The following is a 9352-nucleotide window of genomic DNA, read 5'->3' on the forward strand; positions in this document are numbered from 1 at the left end:
TTAAACAAATATATAGGACTGCTTTCTTCCATTTGCGCAAGATCTCTAAAATGAGAAATATCCTGTCTCAGAGTGAAGCTGAAAAACTAGTTTGTGCATTTATTACTTCCAGGCTGGACTACTGTAATTCATTATTATCAGGATGTCCTAAAAACTACCTGAAAAGCCTTCAGTTAATCCAAAATGCTGCAGCAAGGGTACTGACAGGGACTAGAAAGAGAGAGCATATTTCTCCTGTTTTGGCTTCCCTTCATTGGCTTCCTGTTAAATCCAGAAATGAATTCAAAATCCTGCTCCTCACATACAAGGTCTTAAATAATCAGGCCCCATCTTATCTTAATGACCTTGTAGTACCATATCACCCTATTAGAGCACTTCGCTCTCGCACTGCAGGCTTACTTGTTGTTCCTAGAGTATTTAAAAGTAGAATGGGAGGGAGAGCCTTCAGTTTAGTTTTGGGTCGTGTTTTGCAATGAATCTAAGTTTGAGTTTACCTTCCACCTCCGTGAGTCTGCACATTGGATCCTCCTTACCACCACTCCTGCCTGCACATCAGCCCTCACATGAGTGTGTTACTGATGGTTGTAGACACTCATTGTTGTACCTCTCTCCTGATCTACCATACATACTCTATGGAGTAGATCAAGAGAATTTTAATGCATTTAAAAGGGACAGTGTGTATTAAAGAAAACAGTTTCTTTGCCATGTTGTCAAAGGAATTTGCAAAGAAAAGCGTCTGGACTTCTTTGAGTTGCTTGAAGACGTTTCACCTCTCATCCAAGAAGCTTCTTCAGTTCTAAGGTCAAATGGCCGAGAGTCCCAGATTTAAACCCAGTGGGAGTATCCCCCCAAGGAGGGACAAAGGACCCCCTGGTGATCCTCTAATCACATGCGCCAAGGTGTGAAAGTGGGTGTGGGACCTAATCAGCCAGGGTTTCGGGTGAGCTCATTGTGAAACCTGGCCCCACCCTATCATGTGATTTCCTGAGGTCAGATGGCCCAGGATGTGAGTGGGCGTTAAGGCGTCTGGGGAGGGAACTCCCCATTAGGGTCTTTTTCCTCTGTTTTTGTTTTTCTAGGGTAAGAGCTCAGCTAAGTTTTGGTTTTGTCTTTTTGGTGGGGTTTTTTGGCACAACCTAACTGTCCCTTTCTCCCTCACATTTGTTGTATGAATTTGGGTTATTGTTCTTGTGAGAAAACCGCCATTAAAGTTGTTTTTCTTTATTACACTTGTACCGAGTTTCTGGAGTTGTTGAGTTACCCCCTCCTGCTCTCGAGGAGGCGTAACAGGAATCAATAATACGGTAACAAAGCTGCACAGAACTATTGTGTGTCAGATGATGTTCCTATATTTAAAGCCAGACTTTACATATTAGGAAATAAAGTTGGTGAATAAAATTCAAATATAGTTTATCCCAAAAGAATTGCAGACAGAACACTTGAACTTCTTGGAAATGATGCCCGTTTACTCTTAGATGAGAACATCAGTGTCAGATTTTGTGCACATTTTATACTTTGAGATGTTAACTACATACATAGAAACGTTTTGAGTCACACCTATTAATCTTTTAATATAGATGTATAAAAACAAGAACTTAGCCATACAGTCTACCTTTCAAATATTACTGAAAGACTGAGTTATTCTAAAGAGCTCTCTGGATTCAGTGTGGTGCTGTAATAGGATGCCACTCTTTCAACAACAACAAAATATCCCACAACAAATGGGATATCTTGTAAGGAAGAAAGTTCAGTCCGCTATAAGTGTTATTGCAAAGTGGCAGACCATTGCATAAATCTTTCCACTGCTTTGCTGACTCCTTAACTGCAGAGCTCCAAATGTCCTCTGGCATTAACATCAGCACAAAAACTGTTAACCTATACCATGAAGCTCAAGGTATTCTTAGCTAAGCAGCTCCTATAGGTGGCCCAGTACTTTTGTCCATGTAGTGTATCTCAAAGACTATAAAGAGGACCCAAAAGAAATTGTTCAAGTACTGGGTACTACCCTGTAAGCTGCTTCATGTGGTGTTTGGGGTATGAGGGGTTTATACATCCCTCCTGCCTTTAAAGCGCATAAGAAGAGGAAAAGATTATTAGGTTTACTGTAATTTAGATTAGTTGATTAGATGAAAGACATCCACCTAATTTTTACCTAATACCTAACTGACCATCAGCAATATCATTGGAAACCAGCAGGTAAGTGCGACCTGTGCTACTTTTTATTATCCTTTAGGGCACTGCCGACAACAGAGAGCCAAAGAATTTACTCAGTGAGTAGTCAGTTGCTTTTCTTATTTATAGCAACTACCCTGTAAAAACACTCTTCCACATATGCAGGAATATTCACCCTCAACTCAACTTGGTCTCTATGCACAACATAAAATGTGCTTATATTTATCATACAAACAAAGGATGTGATATGAAAATACAACTACTTAGTTTAATAGCTTTTTAAAGTGTTTACAGTAGTCTGCTACACTGTTAGCCTTTGCAGTAATTTCCATAGCTTAGTACTGCAAAATCAACAGTAAAAAACTCTAAAGGATGTTAGCAGTTTAGTACTGTAATTTGCATGTAATTGTGGGAAAATTCCATGAGATTACATTATTTTTACGGTAACTCACCGTACTCATGGAAACAGCTGTAAAATACAGCAAATGTAACAATTGGTGATGTCACTGAGATTATACTATTACACCATCCGAATTTCTGTTGTTTTCTACTGTAGATCTAAGAGTAATTACTTAAATCCTCATTCAGAGTGTATTACCATAAAATGTGATTCACTGTGAAAGTAGTATAACATATAAACTACAGCATAATTTTTAACTTAAGGAGGAAGTTGCAGCCACACTAAAATTTAATTCCTTGAACTGAATGGAACCTCATATATTAATAAATGTATTTGTTAAGTCAAACAATGTGAAACATTAGTAATACTATTAATTAATAGTATACTTGTAAGGTTAGTATTGTGATAGAGTCGCGTATATTTTAATTATACTCTTGTAGACATTATGACATTATGCTAGTACAATTATGGTGAACAAAAGTACATCTAAAAGTTAATTTCAAGAATACTGTTATGTACTAAAACGGGGGCCAATATAGTCCCAAGAAGCATTATTAGTATACGTACTAGGTAAGGTATACTTGGGAAATATAATTGAAGTATACTTATTTTTGTATGTCCAGCAACAAATACTAATGGCTACATTTAGAGTAATGTTTAAAAATTACTTAATTTAGCAGGGTGTTCCTTTTTCTCTTCTTATTCTTTCTGGACCTTCATTTGTTTTGTATAAGGTGGTACTTTTTAAGACACCTCTGCCTAACTACAGTGAACTAACCTAATAATATGCTCTGTACATTATCACAGTTTAGCGCGTTGGGTTTGTGTTTTTAAAGCAATTGTTACGTTTTTAAAGCTTTTTAATGCGACAGGTGCGATAGCCGACACCACACCTTCACCTGACGTACAACGTGACGTATGACGCACACGTCGGGTATTCACTTTCAAAACAACAATGGGGATAGAAAATATTGCTCGAGTGGTTAATGCTCCTTTCGCTGGTTGCCAACCACCATTAAATAACAACAAGAAGAAAATATTGATCTGCTTCTCTTAGTTTTGCACGTTTAAGCCGCAATTAATTCAGACTCAAACAAAGCTGCAAAGCAGGAGAACAACATGACCATCAACTATTCTGTGCCACAGATCCAGTTCGCTGCAGCACAGAGTGATGATGAGACCGTTAACATGTGCAACTTAGAAGTAGTCAGAGGTAACTGGATGTTCAATCGGGTTAAATGCAAGGTTGACTGGATTATATCTGAAGATCGTATGCTATTCGTGATAACTCTGCTAGACTCCAAATTGCTCGTCCATGCGGGAGTATCCCAAAATTAAATGAAACCACTTAACACTTTTTCCTAAAACGGACTGACACGGGACACATTAAAGTTGGATCGGAACCAGCTAATCAGTCTGAAGGTAAGTGTTTTTTCACTTATTCGAGAGAAGTCAGAAATGCGTTCTTATTACTGTTTGTTTTGACTTTTAAGCTACCCTACCAGGATATTTTCATTCAAATGCTAAGACAAAATGTCAATAGCTATGAATGTGGAGACTCAAAAGACTAGTTAGGTAATAGTTGCCGATGGATTTATGAGACTTGATAGAAACTTGGACGTTTGCAACAGGTGAATCGGTGAACTACCGAGGTTGCGCCCAAATGCTTAAAGCTGTTAGCTGGTCAGTGTTTTCAGGTGTGCTTGTACTACCTGTACGGTGCGGAGTGCTCACTAAGTCATGTTAAACCCATTAAAGCGTCGAGCTCAAATATCTTTTCGTTTTTGTGCACTGCTCTCTTGTCAGCACACATTTTCTGTTTATTGAAGCCTTTTGTGAATAATTTTGATCATGTAAAAACTGGGAATTGGTCCCTATTGACAATACTCTTATTTTTTGCATTGCATATGTCATTCAGGAAAGGTAATTGGTCACTGAACTTTTGCAGCTGTGTATTTCTAAATTTTGTGGCTTCAGTGCACGCAAATTTATATTGTTCAGTTTGCATGTTAAAAGCCTGCCAAGCACCCCAAGGCTGATTATGCTTGGTAAGAAGTCATTTATGAAATAGAGCTGATTAGACCATATTAAAATTTCTGTTTGGCACAGGAGCTTTTCGTGGACACAGGTATCCTGTCTCTGTTTTGTTAGCTCAAATTTCTGTAATTTCCTTTATAAACCAAGGTTGTTGGACATGTGTCTCAGTGAATCCAGCAAAGTAACAATATCAAATTTCACATTACATATTACTGATCAACATAGTAATCTAGCTACACCAACAGCAAAAATACTGAAGTCAATACTGTAAAGTTTAACAGCAGAACAAACTATAAACTCCAAAATAACCATACAGTTGATTCATCTCCGGTAATTTAATTGGGCTGACTCTTTGTTAGGTGTGTTTAATGGGCAGAATAATTCCCAATTATGTACAATTATAATATGTTAAAACGGACTTATGTACATAAGGCCATTAATAATTAACTGTACATAGCTATTTGCTTTATGACTATCTAGACAGTGTGAAGAAGTGAAGTATTGAAATTATTTTATGTTGCATAATGACAACATGTTGCCCCTATACATTTAAGGACAAAGTTCAATGACCGCCACCTGCTGGATGGTGAGTGCAGAGGGCGTGTAATTGTTGAGCTGGACAAAGAGAACATCTTTGCTGATGCAATGTCAGTCTTCTTTGGTTCATTCTATGTATTGAACCTGGAATACCAGGAGTCAGCGTGTGCAAGGTTTTTTGTAAGGATAAACCCTGAAGAGGGAACAAAATGTACCTCCAAGGTTGGGACAAGCAGAAGGACTGGGACCACTGTGAAGTTTAAAGGTTGTTCACATTAACCCTCATGTCACAACTTTCCCCAGTGGCTTACTGAATTTGAGTGGCGAACTTCAAATTAGGTAACTGTTTTTGCCATTTTTAGTGAATTTCTTGTATAATTTAAGTGACCAATGTGTTGTTACCTGTGTCTCCACAGATGATCCATGGCCCATGCTTTCTGGACATTTACACAAGACTTAACAACAAAGAAGACAAGCTCTCTTGCCATCTTGCAAGACGCTGACTCTGTCCAATAGGTTTTTTTGAGTGCAACAGTGTTGATTTTTTTTCCTTCTTTTACCCGTTTGTTAAAAATTATTGCAGCTACTTACACTTTAATTGTCACATGTATTGGCTCACCCTACAAATCAATGAACTCAGTCCACAAAGCAAGATCAGGGTTCAGTGCAGGTCAGTCAAGTTCCTTCACACCACACACACTCATCCATGTCCTTGTGGACCCTGCTTTGTGCATTGATTTGGTGGTGTGAGCCAGTATTTTGGACAAAGTGTATATAAAGGCAGAAGTGTGGGGCTTGATATTATATTCATTACAATTCAGTTTATTTGTATGGTGCCAACAAAATGAATGCCAAGGCACTTCACATTGTAGGTTTAAGACCCTACAAAATATAACTAAGAAAACTCATCACTTGAGCATATGTTGGCTTTTATGATATAAATATGACATAATATCGTTATTGTTTGTACAACCATCTGAGAAAATAATGGATTACATGGTTTAGTAAAAACAAGTGCTTTCTCAATGAAAATATGTTTTCAGTTCTTTTCAGTTTTTGATTTTGGAAATGTGTATTTCTGCAGAGGAAAATCAGAACTGAAATAAAAAGTGGTGTAAAGCACATGAATTATATTTTGTGTCTATCTATCTATCTATCTATCTATCCAGTTTTTTTGGAACCCTCCAGTCTCTTACAGTATGTTACTGTTAACTGAAATTACGGTAAATTACGACCTGTTAAACAGTAAATGACCGCCTGTTGGGAACGGTATCCTCTAGCAGAGATGAATATTTTTGGTACTGATGATGCGTGATAACGGTAAGTTACTGGTTAATATATTGCAGTTTATTACCTTGCAGCGGGCTTACAGTGACATACCGTGAATAAACGGTAGTATACCAATTTCTTAATCACAGTATGATGTTACTTTGTTGACGTAATTTACGACATAACGACATAACGGTATCTCACTGGCGACAGTGACGCCAGTGAGATACCGTAAAAAAAGCTACGGTGCGTTACCATAATTTGTCCAAGAGTATTATACCACACCAGCGAAAAACGGTATCATCCTGCAGAACGGTAAGCTACCGTAACACGGCGTCACGGTATGACGCTGGCAACAGTGACGCCAGTATGTTACCGTAAAGTGGCGATGAAAAGTCTAACAGTGTAGTGTGCAGCTTTCCATGTTTAACTTGCATGACCTGCTTTGGATACTCTTTTCAGGCTGATGGTACTGTATTATGTAAATAGTCGCTCCCTGGTTGAAACTAAGGTGTGGCTCAAATAGGTTACTTAATGTGGTGAGCATACTTTGTACTGCTCAGGTCAAATCAATCCAACCAGTACCTTTTTTTTTTCTCATTTCAATGGCACTTGGTCTAGCTTTCTTTGGAACGGAGTTCATTCTACTTCTTTTTTTTTTTTGTTGTAAGTTGTTTGGCCACAACTTACAAGCATATTGACACAACGAGGAACTTGTCACACATCCATAAACATGTAACTAATGTGATCTGTATTTACTACACTCAACGTCTTTTCTGTCTTTTTCTGTTATCTGCTCAGATGCTCACTAACTCACCTGGGCTTCTACAGCATAATAGCCATACAACAACAGAATGGCCACAGATGTGGCCATCCACTCCTCAAAGACAAAGAGGAGTTGAAAAGGGTGCAGAGAGAGTTGAGGGGACTGATAAGGAATGGGAAGGACAGCTACAGGCAGAAGATGGAGAACCAGCTTCAGCAAAATAACGTTGGTGAAGTCTGGAGAGGCCTCAGAACGATCTCAGGCCACAAACATCAGAACTCTCTGCCTGGGAGGGATGTGAGGTGGGCAAATGAACTGAATCATTTCTTCAACAGATCTGATTCAGCCATGAGGCAGTCTCCAACATCGGCTGCAGACTCACCCACCCCCACTGCTGCTGTTCCACCTCTGACACCTCAGACACTTCACACCTCCTCTATTCACCCTGCTCACTCCTCCCCACCCCCAACAACAGCATCCAATACACACTCAACACAAGGCTCCAGCTTGTCTCTCTCAACCACCCAGGTTAGGAGGGAACTGAGGAGGATTAATGGCAAGAAGGCAGCGGGTCCAGATGGCATCAGCTCGAGGGTCGTCAGGTCCTGTGCGGACCAACTGTGTGGTGTGATGGAGCACCTCTTCAACCTGAGCCTGAGGCTGGGACGAGTCCCACAGCTCTGGAAAACCTCCTGTGTTGTACCAGTGCCAAAGACTTCACGCCCCAAGGACCTCAACAGCTACAGGCCGGTGGCTCTGACATCCCACCTGATGAAGACCCAGGAGCGGTTGGTCCTGGCTCAGCTTCGGCGCCTTGTGAGCTCATCACTGGACCCACTTCAGTTTGCCTACCAGCCAGGCATTGGAGCGGATGATGCCGTCATTCACCTCCTACATCGCTCCCTCTCTCACCTGGAGACCGCTGGGAGCGCTGTGAGAATCATGTTCTTTGATTTCTCCAGTGCCTTCAACACTATTCTTCCCTTGGTTCTGAAGGACAAGCTGGAGAACTCGGGAGTGGACCATCACCTCACTACCTGGATTTTGGACTGCCTCACCGACCGACCACAGTATGTGAGGACTCAGGGCTGTGTGTCGGACAAGGTCATCTGCAGTACGGGGGCCCCACAGGGAACGGTTCTGGTTCCGTTCCTCTTCACCATCTACACTGCAGACTTCTCCCACAACTCCACCCAGTGCTTCCTGCAGAAGTTCTCTGATGACTCTGCAATAGTCGGCCTCATCACTGATGGGGACGACAAGGAGTACAGAGGACTGACTCAGGACTTTGTGGACTGGTGCCAGCTGAACTACCTCCAGATCAACGCCAGTAAAACCAAGGAGCTGGTGGTAGACTTCCGCAGGCACAAACATCATCCACTGCAACCACTGAACATCCAAGGTATGGACATCGAGGCTGTGGACAGCTACAGGTACCTTGGTGTTCATCTGAACAGCAAACTGGACTGGACTCATAACTCAGACGCCCTCTACAGGAAAGGGCAGAGCAGGCTGTACCTGCTGCGGAGACTCAGGTCGTTTGGAGTAGAGGGCCCACTCCTGAAGACCTTCTATGACTCTGTGGTGGCCTCAGCCATCTTTTATAGTGTGCTCTGCTGGGGCGGCAGCATCTCTGCTGGGGACAGGAAGAGACTGAACAGGCTGATCCGAAGGGCCAGCTCTGTTCTAGGATGCCCTCTGGACCCAGTGGAGGTGGTGAGTGACAGGAGAATGGTGGCTAAGCTGTCATCCCTGTTGGACAACATCTCCCACCCCATGCATGAGACTGTGACAGCACTGAGCAGCTCCTTCAGTGGGAGACTGCGGCACCCACGGTGTGGGACGGAGAGACTTCGCAGGTCTTTCCTCCCCACTGCTGTCAGACTCCACAATAAAGACTTTAACTGATCAAACACACACATCCACACATGTGCAATAATACTAATGTGCAATAATCCTTTCTGGCATCGTTGTATTTTTACTCAGTTGTATATAGCATTTGTATTCTATTTTTATCTTATTGTATATTTTATTCTATTTTATTCTGCTGTGTATATAGTATTTTATTTTATTCTATTCTGTACAGTTGTGTACTGTATTTATTCTTATCTTATTTTATTCTAATTTTTCCTTCACAACTTTTGCACTGTCCACTTCCTGCTGTGACAAAA

The sequence above is a fragment of the Oreochromis aureus genome, linkage group 4 (assembly GCF_013358895.1).
Source record: "Oreochromis aureus strain Israel breed Guangdong linkage group 4, ZZ_aureus, whole genome shotgun sequence".
Lineage (NCBI taxonomy): Eukaryota > Metazoa > Chordata > Actinopteri > Cichliformes > Cichlidae > Oreochromis > Oreochromis aureus.